Here is a 14,238-nt window from a genome sequence, read left to right on the forward strand (position 1 = left end):
CCAGCGCGGACCTGACAGCGGACAGTGGCGAAAGTCAAGGACACGCCCCCTTAGAGGGGAAGCGCTGCTCGGTCCAGCCAGTGGCTGCCAGTAGCCAGAGGGCCTAGCGATGCCAGGTTTCCAGATAGCTTAACAGGTGGCTTCCAGACTTCAGAGGATGAAATCTCAAAAAAGACGAATGCATCACTTTGGAAATGTGGGTACCATGAAGGCACGCAAATGGGGTCTGCAGGCTCGATGCCGCCTTCGTTCACCGTCACCTGCAGGGAAGGTTCCCCGCGCTGTGGCCCACCTCCTCCCCCAGCACTGTTCGTGCGCAGAGTGAAAATCTCAGTGATGACTCTAAGACAACAATGTTTTCATGTGGAGAGAACCTGGCTTCCCCACCTAAACGCATTCCCCAAAGTAACTATTTTAAAAATTAAATTCCTGTGAATATCCTGTAATATTCCAGATGTGCCAAACGACACGGAGAGCAGTATAATTACAGCGACAGTCACAATGAGCCTTAAAGGACAAGCTATAGCTGAGACCCCCTCTGTCCCTCTTCCAAGTCCAGCTCCGGTTTGTCTCACCGTCTGTATAGCCAACGCGACGACAGTCTTGCTTCACACGTTTAAGCACTGTATCTCCGCGGGCCTGTGAGAGGCCTGGCCTTCTTGTCACTTGCTTTTTTTGCCCATTTCTGTGAGGTGAGGCCCCTCATGCTGTTCCTTTAGCTCTAGTCCAGTGGCATCTGTTATTAGTCAACAGAGCCGAACATCAACAGTACGACAACTGAAATTTCTTTGGAGAGCCACATTTTTTAAACTTAAACTATATAGGCAGGTACATTGTTATTACCTTAATTAGGGCACTCCTAAGCTGGCCTTTGCTAAAAACTCAAGGGCCAAAGAGCGCATGTGGCTCATGAGTCGCAGTTTGCCGACCACTGAGCTAGTTCATCCGTTCTCACTGCCCTTCAGTCCACCGTTTGAAGTCGCTCATGTACACATTCCTGCTGCTGGGCGTTAGGTATTTTCTTCTTTTACTTGGGCAAAAACTTCAGCCTATTTCTCTGCTATTAATTTTAAATCAGGAAAGGCAGCCCACGCCTGGAGGACCCCATTAGGCAGACTTAGGGCATGGGCCCTGCCCGCCTCTCACGTGGAGGCCAAGAGGGGGACAGGTCAGAGAGGAGCAGTGGCCAGGCCCGGGGCCTCCTCCCCAGGACCCTGGCTTTGCGGCCAGCTGGTCAGGCCGGGCCGATGGAGTGCTGCAGCCCAGGTCTGAGAACTCGGCAGCTGGAGGACGGAGATGGGAGCCTGCCGGAGGTGTCAGCCGGAAAGTGCACGTGCTCACCAGGAAGTCACCTTGCAGGGAGTCTCTCACCCATGACTGCCCGTCCCACCCATCCCAGCGGTGCCTTTCCCGAGAATGAAGACTGAGCCAAGGCTAGCTGTTTGATGCAAAGTTTGAAAGCACAACTTCACCCAGTTCACAAGGGAATGGACCAAGGGAACGTCAGGGTTCTGACGTCCACGATGCTTCAGAGATTGCTTAGAAGGAGTAACAAAAACTGAGAAAGAGCATCACGCTCTGTGGCCAGGGTTAATGACAACCCAGGTGCGATGGTGGTGCTGTCCTGCTGAGGAAAGGGTCCCGAGTTCACGGCTCTCCCTCAAATTCCTTGTTTCCCATTACCGTCTGAGTCAGTTCCTGTGGGCGGGAGTCTGTCACCAAGGCTGCTAAGATGGCCTCACCTCCGTCAAAGGGCCGGAGGCAGAGCCGGGCACGTTAATACAGCATCCTGCTAGGTCTGATTTAACTGGTTTCCTCCTCTCCTCCAAAAACCTCAGCGACCGATCACACACCGGCGCCTGACCCAGGAGCCTGTAATGAGGGCACCGCTGGTAACAGGCTGAGCAACTGGTACTTAGCAGGCCATTTCAAAGCACTTTAACGTTTGAGTATTGGAGACAGATCCTGAAAGGGAGATGGTGACGTCTCCTCCCCATCATCACTGGCACAGAAAGCCTGCCTGTTACTGGACTGAGGGGCTGTTTCCCTGCCCGCCTCATCGCTCAATCCAACGGGAACAGGAGTTTGCAGCAAAGGAAGGACAGGTTTACAGGCGAGGCCATGGTGCCCGGCCCAGTCACAGGCATGTTAATGCTAAGACCTGGCCTCCCAGGGCTTCCAGGAAATGGGTTATAGGAAACAGCCATTGTGCTGGCTACAGGAGTGGACGTGGCCCTCATCAGGGCCTGTGTCTGGTTTCTGAAGGTGTGGCCCCTCCAGTCTCACTGTTTCAGGACCTGCAGCTGAAACCCATCTGAGGCCTAGGTGTTATCTTGAGCTCGACCAACATCCTGTGGTCAGCAGACCTCAGGCTTTATTCCTAGGACAGTTGGATACTGACTCTGGTGGCCTACTGGTTCAATTATTAAGAAAAGGAATGGATGGAGAACTCTTGGGGGGAGGGGGGAGCGCAAGAAAAAAATGTGCCTGTTGTTCTTATTAGAATCTTTCAGTTCTTTAGGGAACTCATTCTTTCTTATCTGAGGGTTACGTACCTGTTATTCTAGAAGGCTCTCTCCTGACCCTTCCCATGTACCTTACCACCCCTAGTCATCCTTTAGTTCTCCTTGAAAACATGGAGGTCTTGGATGATCTCTCCTCCTCCACCTATGCCTTATCATATACACCAGATCAGGGCTCTCTGATGAACTTGTATTTCTCCGTTGTAGCAGTGATCACTTAAGATGTCTGTCTTCCCCCAAAGACTCTAATCTCCATGGAGACAGTAACCACATCCATATTCACTGCTGAATGCTCAGCACTTGGTAAGGTGCAGAACTGCTAGTCAACAGATGACTGCTGAATAAACGAAAATCTCGTGCTATGGAAGCTTGTGATTCTAGAAACATCATCAGCCATATATAAAAAGTTATTATCCTTTTGATTTATATTTGTCTCTGTTCCTGGGAAGCAACTTGTTTAGAAAAGTATCTTTTCCCTAGGAGTCTTCCTTCTATGGATTTAATGGCTGGAAACCAACATTTATTCCCCAAACCATCGCTGACCTCTCACAAATGCAGAACCGACAGCCCTTTTCCTTCCTCCCTAGTTTCAGGGATTGATCTGTCTGCTAGGATTTCCCACAGGACGTCAGAAATGCGAAACTGTTCAGAGGACCACAACCGAACTGCAGTATGAACTGCCTTAAGTCTCTTCTCACATAATTTTTACGGTAAAAATTCTGTAACTTTCATTCTTATGATTGACTAGAGGCCTAGTGCATGAAATTTGTGAACGGGTAGTCAGATCCCTAGGCCTGGCCGGCGATCAGGCCGCATGGGGCCTTTCCTTCATTCGGCACCACCCCCTGGTGGTCAGCGCACGTCAAAGCAAGCAATGGATTCCCAGTCTCAGGTCAAACTCCTCAGGGGACTTTGCATATTAGCCTTTTATATATATAGATAGTAGATATTTCTTTAAACTCTGCTTCTTTTTACCTCCTTAATCCCAAATCCCAGAATAAGAAAAAATAAGATATGAAGTGTGAATGGAAGAAACTGTGACTGGAAAGGGGCCTATTTTCTTAAAATCAGTCCCAAGCTAATTAGTTACCAGCAGGCCAGGTGCAGCTGGTGTGTATTATGAGGATGATGAGGCTGCCGCTGTACCGGCCGCAGTCGTAGCCGGAGAAGCTTCCCCTACCGCAGGCAGCCCGGAGACTGGCTGGGAGGTGATTCTTGGTGAACAATAAAAATGTTTTCTCCTGCCCACCAAACCATAACTTAAAGTAATTTCATTTTGTAGTGATACAGCTGCCTTTAAATAAATGCATTACAAAATATTCCAGCGTGTTTAATAAACAGGTCAACAACCGTACAAACTGTGACCGTGGGCCTGAGAGGGATTGGAAGCTGCTCCTGAGGCACCAGCTGCCCAGCCTACACGTTCCTTCTGCGGAGCCTCCACTCGGAATGGCTATTGTGTGCCCCCCCCCCCCCCCCCCGCCCCCAGCCCCCCGACTCCCAGGTGTCCTGAGCAGCCGTCACCAACCTTTCAGGCCCCAGGGACCGTCAGGACCAGGAGCGCCCTTCATGCAGCACACGCAGGCCTGGCCTACCGGAGGCCCGGAGCCACTGCCCACTTCGCCCTTCCCGCTGTGGAAGGCCTCACAGCATGAACATGGGCACCAAGAGCAGAGATGAACATCCCCTTTTCCCGACAAACTGAGAGCACGACTCTGGTCTCAGGAATGTCAACATGCCCAACGCTGAACTCTCAGGGGCTGTGCCTTCTGCTGAAGACAGTGTACAGACAGACCAAGGGCAGAAAGCAAAGTTCCGGAACACTCGCTTCCAGGACCTGCCCCTGGGGCATTTTCCTCGCCGGGACGAACAAAATCCAACTTCTCTTCCCGTACCTCATGGCTTTGAGGCATCTTGGAAAGGTGGTGCCGTGTGGGCCCCGTTTTCCCACGGAGGCCTGGTGCATTTAGAAACACGAACTCCCCCCACAGTGCTGGTGCTGAGCCGCTGCGGGCTCCGTGCTCCGGGGAAGGAGCCTTGTCCGTCCCACGCAGGCAGTGTGAGGCAGGGCTGGAGGAAGCCTCCCTCAGTTCATTTCAGGCCCCTCAGGGTTCATCCACTGGACCAAAGCGGTGTACTTTGTTTCTATGAAACTTAGAACCAAACATACAAGGAAAATGGGGTTCTCAATACTTTTTTTTAATAATCCTTTTGGGGAATAGGGCTCATCACACTCAAATGATTAAGGAGTCAAAACTGAACCCAAAAGTTTTCATTTGAAGAACCTCTAAGGAGCCGACATGCTCGAACACTGAAGCCAGCTGGCCCTGGCAGCGGAGTAGGTAATGCCTGTCTCAAGTCTGGAGCTTTTCCACATCCGTAAGAGGCGGATTAATGCAAGTAATGAACTAAGAAATCCTGACTTCTCCGCACTGGGGGTCTTCCAGAGCCTCATATTCCTAAATGTAAAATGGGCGACAACAGAACCTCCTTCAGAGTTGTAGTGAGAATCATTCATTAGATAATCCATGCAAACACTTAGCACTGGGGCGCTAACAGGGCACACCCACCTGAGCAGGAGGAAGGAGGCCAGGCCGCATTTATCTGCTGAGCCCTCTGCAGAGAGGAAGGAAACAGGCCTGATGCAGACGTGCTGTTTTGTGGTAGCAATGGGTTTTCTTAACACTGATTCCCTCTGCTCATTCTAACCCCTTACGTACAGACTATTGTTCTTCGTGTGAGTGTCTGCCCTGCTGGAGACACCGTTTATCTTCAGACCGCAGAGCACACTTCCTACTGGAAATACAACGCAGATGCCAACACCAGCGGAAGGGTCAGCTTCCTTCATATTCTCCTTCCTTTATCTTGCTCCTTGTTCATCCTCAGGGCACTTTCTCCCAGGTCCGAGATCCTCCCTGCATTCTGGTGTACATCCATATCCCGTTGGCATCATCCTCACTCAGACCCAATGGCCTTCAAGCTGAACTGTGCCTCCACTTCCGTCCTCCTGCCCTCCATCAACCTGGCAACCACCCTGCCTCCTCCCTCCCCTTCACACACATACACTCCAGACTTTCTTGCCAGGGTTCAGGCTTTGGTTACTGGAATCCAAAAAAGGGAAGTAAATGCCACGCAGTTTTGCAAATCTCAAAGCTTGTGTGGCATACTCAATCACATCATAGCTACTTTCTGAACAGGGTCTTTTACAAAGAAAGCGACAATGGAGGTCCCAACTCACACAACTGCTATGAGGGACAGAGGGCAGGTCGTGTTTTAGTTTACCTAAAGGACAGGCCCTGTAATATGCGAATCTTCAGAACACAGGGAAAAACAGAACTACTGACGTCTGGAGACTTAAACTCTCCCAAACAAGATGTCATGGGTTAAGCACACCCATTCTAAATATACCAGGCAGGGAACACACGAGACTGCGCTGGTAAGGGGACACCACAGGCTATTGTATCTGGGACATTTCAGCTGTTTCCCCCTCCAGGATAGCAATCCTTTTTGCCTGGAGCTCAAACCAACGTTCTGACTTCCAGGCAATAAAGCAAGCTGGTCCTTGTCTATGTTCTGAGGGAAGACAAGGTAAGGGGTCAGTGGAGCTGGGAAGTGTGTGTGGGCTGGAGACAGATAAAGACCAAGTCCATGCCAACGATCAAACCCGTTCCTTCATTCATAGCTACTCGGGATTGTAACTCATCACAGGAATTAGGGAAGCCCACAAACCAAACACATTTAAGTGAATGTTTACATCCCTCCTTCCTGATTGATTTCTAAGGATCTGGTTAGGAAACTGAAAAAGTACTTTGCCCCTAACATTAGATACAGCTGGCCCTCCAGCCCCGAGGCTGACCCACCATCTGGTGCATGCCTCCCCGTGGGCAGGACCCTCCTGCCATGGCAGTTCCCAGGTACCCTCGCCATCAAATCCACTTTGCTCAGCTCCAGGCATGAGCTCCTTCCCACACAAAGGTCCTTCTTTCGCGTGGGAACGACTGTCCGTCTCAGGAAGACCACTGGCACCAGGACCGCCCAGCTCCACCGCAGAGACTGAATGCCCCTGGGCACGGGCAGCCCGTGGCAGTGAGCCATGGTGAGAGCACCGGAGGAGCGGGATCTGATCTGTTTGACGTAACCAGCTGCAGGGAGCCGGTGGGTCCATGCGGACTGCACAGCTCTCCACCCACTTCGCACACCCCATGTCCCCGGGGTCAGGTAGGTGGGGGGGGTGGGGGGGAGGGTAGGGGAGGGCACTACATACAGGAAAGCAGCAGAACTCCCTGGCGGCGGGTAGGAACTCCGGCTGCTGCTACCGCCACATTATCTTTTTTCAAATGAAGCTGAAAATCCGGATTTCAATGTCCAATTTTTATTTATTTAAAAAATTTATATTTGAGCCAAACTGACAACATGCTGGGAAACAAAGCCTCAAATGCCCACTTTTTAAATGTTAGTCAGTAAATTTAAAAATAATTAAAGCCCTTTGTGGCTGAACAATGTTTACAGGCAGCACTGTTTGGCCCCCTCTCCGCAGCCTCTGGGCGGCCCCGCAGAGGAGGCTGAAGCCCAGGCCTCCCTGTTCCGATGTGATGAGACTGACCACACCAGGTGTGGTGGCAGCAGGGCCCAAAGCCCCTGCAGAAGCTGCTGGGCTGTGGCTGGCATCCCGGGAACACTGCTCCCACCCAGCGGGCCACCCGTGAGCACTAGGAGCCAGGATACCAAGCCTCGTCTGAGGGGGACACACAGCAAGCAAAGCCAGGCTGGCTTGAGGCACACAGCCCAGCCCGGGGCACCAGTCCCAAAGCACCGCGGGGGCGTGGAGGGGGAGCAGACGCTGCCGGTGGGGGTGGGCCCCTTTTCCAGGATATTAAGGGGCCTCCGTGTTTCCTTCGCGGGTAATCTCTAACGTCAAGAGCCCCCGGAGTGCGGAGCCCAGGCCACCTGGAACCAGTCCCCGCCTGTGTTCACAGCTTGTGCCTTCCCTGCCCCGCAAACGCAGCTTCTCAGCATCTCCACCGGGACGGGAGCACTCACCCGGCCCACTGCGTTCACAGGGAGCGCGGGTCCCCCTCCTGTCCCGCTCGCGGCGGCTCAGCCAGTCCCCCTCCGAAGCCCCTCCAAAGAGGGTGCCTTTGCCATGATCGCTCTCACGCTCCCAGGGCCCTTCTTTTGTCTCTGCAACTTTTAAAATAAATGTTCTCTTTTAAACACAAAACAAAACAAAGCGCGCTGTGAAGTTAGCTCTCCGTTCCCACGGCGGCTGCAGCACCGCCTCCTCCCTGGCTCCGGGCGGCCGCCGCCCTCCACCCAGCAGCCCAGTGCGTTCTGAGCCTGAGTCCGGGCCGGCACCCCCGCCCCTAAACCTCCGGGACAAACACAGACCGGGCCTGGCCCACGGCTGCTCGACGGAGCCCGCTCCTCCTCCCGCGCCCGCTCTGCCAGGGCCCCGTCCCGGCCGCAGGCCCCTCCCCGCCGCTCCCCGGGGCCCTTCCCGGGGACCCTCCCTGCGGCTCCCCCACAAAGCCCCCGGCCGGTTTCCTCTCCTCGCAGCCACCTTGCAGGTGTGGCGGCGCTCCCCTCCGCAACCCCCGGCGCCGCGGTCTCGGGCACAGGCTGCCGGCCTCCTCCCACTGACCTCACCTTCTCGGCCGCCGATGAAGCCGCGGCGCGCAGCCCGGGCGCCCCGCGGGGACGGCGCGGCTCTCCCGGCCCCAGAAAGGCGGCCTCGACCCCGCGTCCCGGCCAGCTCCGCCCGCCAGGCCCCGCGGCCTCCCATCCGCGCCGGCGCCCAGGGGCTCAGGGCGCCTCCCGCCGCGGCCGCCCGCCCCGCCAGGCTGGGGTCACACAGGCGCGTCTCCTAGCGACGCCGACCCCTCGCCCCACCCCAGGCGCCCGGAGCCCGCCCGCCCCGCAGTCTCCGCCGGAGCCCGCCCGCCCCGCAGTCTCCGCCGGAGCCCGCGTCCCGTCCCCGCACTCACGCCGCGCCGGTCCGGCTCCCTCCCCTCAGAAGCGCTGGACGCCGCGCGCCGCGAAGAGGCCGCGCGGGCGCCCACGGAGCGCGGCGCACGCCAGGCGGGCCCAGCGGCCGGGCCGCAGCGCGAGCGGACACGGGAGAGCCGACCAGGTCTGCGGCCGCCGAGCCCCTAGAACCGCACACCCGCCGCCGCCGCCGAGCCCCGGCGCCCCGCCCCTCCCGGACCGCGCGCCGCCCGCCCCTCCGGCCCCGGTGGTTCCGCCCAACGCCCGCCGCCCGCCTCCACGTGGCCAGGCCTGTGCACTCACAACGATCCCTCGGCGACGCTCCCGACGTGCGCACGTCGTGACGCACGCCTCGCCCCGCCCCGCCCCTCTGTTCCTCCTCGGAGCCCTGGCAGCGGGGTTACCGGAAGTGATGCTGCGCCGGCGATGGGGGGGCGGGGCTTCGGGGCGGCCGCGGCCGGTGGGCCGCGGGGGAAGAGGCGGCGGCGGCTGGGGCGGCGGCGGCGGCGGCGGGGCCGGGAGTCTGGGAACGCGAGCGGGGATGGTAGGTGCTTTGGACCCGCCGGGCCGCCGTCCTCGCCAGAAAGGGTTTCCCTGGAGGAACCTCTGGAACAACTGTGAGTGTCGGGCCCGAATGGAGGAGGAGGGTGCGCTGAGGGGCGGGTGGTCCCCGCGAGGGCGGCCGGGGAGTGGAAGTCGGCGCCTCGTCCGGACTGGCTCCGGGGGGAGAGGAGGAGGGGGCCGCGCGTGGCCGCCCGGCCGGAAACCTGGCCCGGCCCCGCCTCCGCCAGCGCCGGGTGCGGGCCGTCCTGTGGGTGAGCGCGGCGGGGGGACCCGCTCCCTCCGCCGGTCCTCCCGCCCGCCCCGCCCTCTAATCGGTAACAGCCGGTGGAGGGGCTCGACCGAGGCCTTCCTCTGCCCTTCGCTGTGGGACCGCCATCCGGCCGGGGTAGGAGGTGGGAAGGCTTTGCCCGAATCCTGAATTGTAAAGGGTGGCGTGACAAACCTGCTGCTTTTCCCCTGCCCTCACCCCCTCCCCCTGCCCTCACCCCCTCCCCCCTGCCCTCACCCCCTCCCCCCCTGCCCTCACCCCCTCCCCCCCTGCCCTCACCCCCTCCCCCTGCCCTCACCCTCTCCCCATGCCCTCACCCCCTCCCCCTGCCCTCACCTCCTCCCCCTGCCCTCACCTCCTCCCCCCTGCCCTCACCCCTTCCCCCCCCCGCCCTCACCCCTTCCCCCCTGCCTTCACCTCTTCCTCCTCTGCCCTCACCTCTTACCCCCATTCCCCAACTCAGCCCTGGCCGCCACGGCAGTTCTCTGTGGTTATCGAGGTGTGTGTTTTTCTTTATGGAACTCGGTGCCTTTCCCCCTCCTTTGGATGTGGGTTCAGCCTCCATCCAGGACTCCGGTAAAGGCAGCTTTGTAAGTGCTCGGGCACAGGCTGCCACGTGGAGAGCACCCAGGCCGGAGCTCCCTCCGCCAGAGGGGCCTTCCCGGTGGATTCCTGAGGGCCCGGAATCAGTCTGCTGCTCCGAATACTTTCCGCGTGAGGAATGTGCATGGTGCCAGCTCTTTCCAGAATGGCTTGATGTCAGGCTAATTCTGGATTCTATGTTTCTCTCCACCCACACCTCACGGCATTTCAGAGAACAGAAAACCCAATATTACTTTTCTGTTTCTACCCTTGGACAGTAGCGCCTTCCCCCCACTCCCTATCTGTGTCTGGCCCACAAGGTTTCAGGGACACATTCGGCTAGTTCTGATTCCCATCTTATTTAGCCGATTTTTTTTGTACAGGTGATCTTAAATGAGAAAATGTGACCTGTTTAGTTTTGCTTTAAAGAAGAAAAGAAACCAATAGCAGATGTGAAAAAATTACTTGAAGAAAGCAAAGAATGACTGGGAAAAGGGTCTCTTTATTGTTGTTCTGTTGGCTTTAAAAAAAATACAAAACAGACAAACACACACCAAGAAATGTGCCCCTTCAGCCTGCCACCTGGCTTTCACAGTGACGGTGATGGCTCCTGTTTCGTTGTTGATATTTTCTTTGGAAATCCTCTGTTGAACCTGGAACTGTTTTCTGAAGAACTTTAAGAGATAGTGTCTAATTTGGGGGCTCCTTAGGTTAAAGGAAGAGCATATTGATGTGAGAACTGTTAACCTACTCCTCCGCGTCTGATAAAACAATGTAATGCTTTGATTTTACAAGTAACAGCATGTTGAGGTCTTTCACAGAAACAACAAAAGATGGCTGCTGCTCTCACCTTAGTTGATCTGGAGTCATTGAATAAAATGTCCAAAATTCATTCATTCAAGAAGCATTTGTGAGCGGCTACAGGCTGAGCTGGTGTTGGGGGCCCTGGGCATACAAAGGTGAACACATTCGTGATGTCCGCTCTTAGGAATCGCACATCAGGTTCCGGGCGGGAATACACAATAAAAAGGCATGTAAGCCAGATTTCGATGAAGCCAACGAAAACGAGTGATGATGGAGAGTGATGGCGTGCAGTGCAGGAACACCTTTCCGAGGAGGTGACACTGAGTTGAGCTTTAACTAAAAAGCGCTGCTAAGAGGCAGGACCTAGCAGGAGTGGCCGTGGCAGGTTCTGGGGGACGGGAAGGAGGGGAGGTGGAGGGTTGTGGAGTGGGGAGCAGTTACTCAGAGCCGAGAGCAAAGGGGAGAGTGAAGAGCGCCCAGTGGGAGAGGAGGGGCTGGGCTCACAATAGGTGGGCACGTAAGAACAAGATGGGTGCTCCTTTTGATCCTTCCTACTGCCTTTCCTAAAGGAGCTACTGATGGGCTATTGCAACTTGAATAAAGCAGTCACCCAGCTGAGAATGGGAAAGGAGGTGGCTGAGGCCACGTGGGTCTTTTCTGGCCGGTAAATCTCAACCTTCATAATTGAGAGCATACCTTCTTCCTTACAGCCTGTGTGCTACTATTTAAAACTATGACAAGTACCCCAAGTATGTTTTAGTATTTGAGTCCTCCTTTGCTCCCAGCTATGCATGAATTTAGGGGTGAAGGTGGGCAAATGGTAATGTGCTCCTGTTGTTCTGTAAACATGACAATGGAGATCTAAGTTTAAAGTTGTTTTTGCAGGGAGGTGGGTGTTATGTTGCAGTGTTTCTACTCATGTCCAGTCTGCCTAGTGACTTGTAACGCTCAGCTGAGATGTGGGTTGGTGCCGAAAGTTCGCTCGGTGGATCATATCAGATAAATGACCGTGGTGGGCTCAGGCCCACTCTGTCTGTGTCTTTGGACTCCATGTAGCCAAGGGATGCAATTGCCTTTTGCCATTTGTTGGGGCCGTTCATTTCCAGTAGTCAGCTACTTCCCACCTCACCTTGACCAGGTTGTCCACTGGCGGGGCCCCTCCTGGACGTGGCCCTTTGCTGTGCTCAGTGAGCCGTGTTCTTCTGAACCACACAACCGTGACTAGTGTGTTCTTTGGGTGAATTGGTTCTTTGAGCCAAGTGGTTGGAAGGCTTACACATTGTTTGATCTATTTGTAGTAAAGTCAGTATTAGAAAGAAAACCATTCATTGTTTAGGGAAATGAATCAGAAATTGTAGGTTCTAGTACTTTAGTAGCGTGGGTAGGTGGACTGTCAGAACTTGAGTAGAGATTCCTGGGCAGTCTTGGGGTTGCTGAAGGGGATGGAATAGAGCCTGGTACTGAATTACTGAATTCCAATTTGAAGGCAAAAAGAGTCTTTTAGTTAGCAAGCAAGTGACTAGAGTGCACAACTGAAGTGAGGCAAACAATAGATTCCCCCTCTGTACTGCAGAGTAGCTCAGGAATGGAGAATTCCTTTGTAATTCTCATCTATAATAATCTATAATAATAAAAGCATAATATGCCAATTAGACCAGACAGCCGAACGACCTTCTGGATGAAGCCGGGGCTGCCGCAGCGGCTTCAAAGGCCAAGGGCAGCCACTGTGGCTGTGAGGGCCAACCCCCTTGCATGAATTTCATGCATTGGGCCTCTAGTCCTGTATAATAAAAGCCTAATATGCTAAATGTCCAGTCAGCCAGCCGTTCAACCAAGCAAAGCATAATATGCTAATGATATTCTAAAGCCACTCAACTGCTCGCTATGAGGAGCACTGACCACCAGCAGGCAGACACTCCCACCAGTAGGTTAGCTTGCTGCTAGGGTCTGGCCAATTGGAACTGGGCGAGAGGGCTGGACATGCCCGGTGCCCTCTTGTGGTCCCTCCCTAGCTGGCCAATCTGCTGCGTCCCTCCCCGGCCCAATTGTGCACTGGTGGGGTTCCTTGGCCTGGCCTATGCCCTCTGGCAATCTGCAATCTGTTCTGAGGAACCTTCTCCCCTACCCCCACCCCCGCTTGGCCAAGTGCATTCATTTTTTGCACCAGGCCTTTAGTACATACATAATTTGGCTTTGGCCTATGTTACAGAATTTTGGACTTTGCATCCTAATGCTGGACTACAAACGCTCTAGCCCAGTGGTTGGCAAACTGCAGCTTGTGAGCCACATATGACTCTTTGGCCCCTTGAGTTTTTGGCAAAGGCCAGCTTAGGCGTACCCTAATTAAGGTAATAACAATGTGCCTACCTATATAGTTTAAGTCTAAAAAATTTGGCTCTCAAAAGAAATCTCAATCGTTGTTCTGTTGATATTTGGCTCTGTTGACTAATGAGTTTGCTGACCACTGCTCTAGGCAATAGATTATTAAACTGCCCTCTATTCATTTTCATAGCAATGGTTTATTATAACTCAAGTGTGAAAATAGTCTGCAGGCTGAGGGGTCATCAGCCAGTTGGAGACTGGTGGCTCTTTAATAATTTCTGAATGGGGAGGATGGGTAGAGGGGGCTCCAATGCAGGGAGACCCCATTGCTTCCTACATTGGCCACTAAACATGCTTCGTGCTTCAATAAAGACTCCACAAATCTAAAGGAACTTGGAGTCTAGGAGCTGGGCTGGTTAGTCTAGATTGCCAGTGAATTTGTGTCTTAAACTTGGGGGACTCCTGGACTAACTGCTGAAAGGTGGGCCGGTAGGTGCCACTTGCGTGTGGCTGTTTGCGTGGCCTTAGCGTCCAGTTCCTCAGGCTTTGCTGCTGTTCTGGTGGACGTGCTGCAGGGCGCCAGCTCCCCGCACGCTGGCTGCCCGTTGGGGAGTGAAGAGGGGTAACTCGATGGAAGCAGGGTAATTGCAGTTAGCCCGGCCCCAGCTCGCCCTCACTTACACTGGCCTCTGTGTTTACAGAGGTTGGTATCAGGGAACCTGACCAGTTCTTCCTGCATGTCCTGAAGCTCGCTGCACAGGAGAACTGCATTTTAATTGAGTTAGTGCCTTTGAATTCCAATCAAGTTTCACTAGTTCTGGATCTGCTTTTCTAGGCAATGGAGGGTCTTATTTCTTTTGGGGAAGCAAGGAGATTACCACCACACCTGGCCATTTAAGGAATGACTAAAAGTAGAATTTAACGTATTAACTTAATGAGATAATGAGAGAAAAGGTTGGAAGTGGCTCAAACTCTTGTCTAATTCTTTGAAGTTGTGTTGTTGAAAGTAGAAAATGGAAGGGGCAAAGTGCCAAATCATCTTTAAAACATGCAGATGAGACCTATTGCAGTCCCATACATCAGAATAGAATTGCAAGTCAGTCTTGAGTGATGACTTGCTTTTGTTGTGGCAAAACAAACCACCTATGGCAGCACCTACCCCCCTGACTGCAGGGTGGGGCAGGCCTGGGG

General features: G+C 54.4%; 2 protein-coding genes across 12 annotated transcripts in view; one reads left to right on the forward strand and one right to left on the reverse strand.

The window, feature by feature from the left end:
• LYRM1 (LYR motif containing 1) overlaps window positions 1-10,024 on the reverse strand; it is a 17,174-nt gene extending 7,150 nt beyond the window's left edge. The window contains exons 1-2 of one of the 11 annotated variants that reach the window (XM_084882801.1): window positions 8,811-8,825; window positions 7,563-7,709 (exon numbers count right to left, since the gene is read on the reverse strand). The gene's annotated coding sequence lies outside the window, so the exon portion shown is untranslated. The other 10 variants (XM_084882798.1, XM_084882795.1, XM_084882792.1 and 7 more) reach the window with 10 other exon arrangements.
• DCUN1D3 (defective in cullin neddylation 1 domain containing 3) overlaps window positions 8,989-14,238 on the forward strand; it is a 30,476-nt gene continuing 25,226 nt past the window's right edge. Inside the window, exon 1 of the mRNA XM_084882772.1 lies at window positions 8,989-9,124. The gene's annotated coding sequence lies outside the window, so the exon portion shown is untranslated. The remainder of the gene's footprint in view (window positions 9,125-14,238) is intronic.

The sequence above is a fragment of the Pipistrellus hanaki genome (genome assembly GCF_964339955.1).
Source record: "Pipistrellus hanaki genome assembly, chromosome: 4".
NCBI lineage: Eukaryota > Metazoa > Chordata > Mammalia > Chiroptera > Vespertilionidae > Pipistrellus > Pipistrellus hanaki.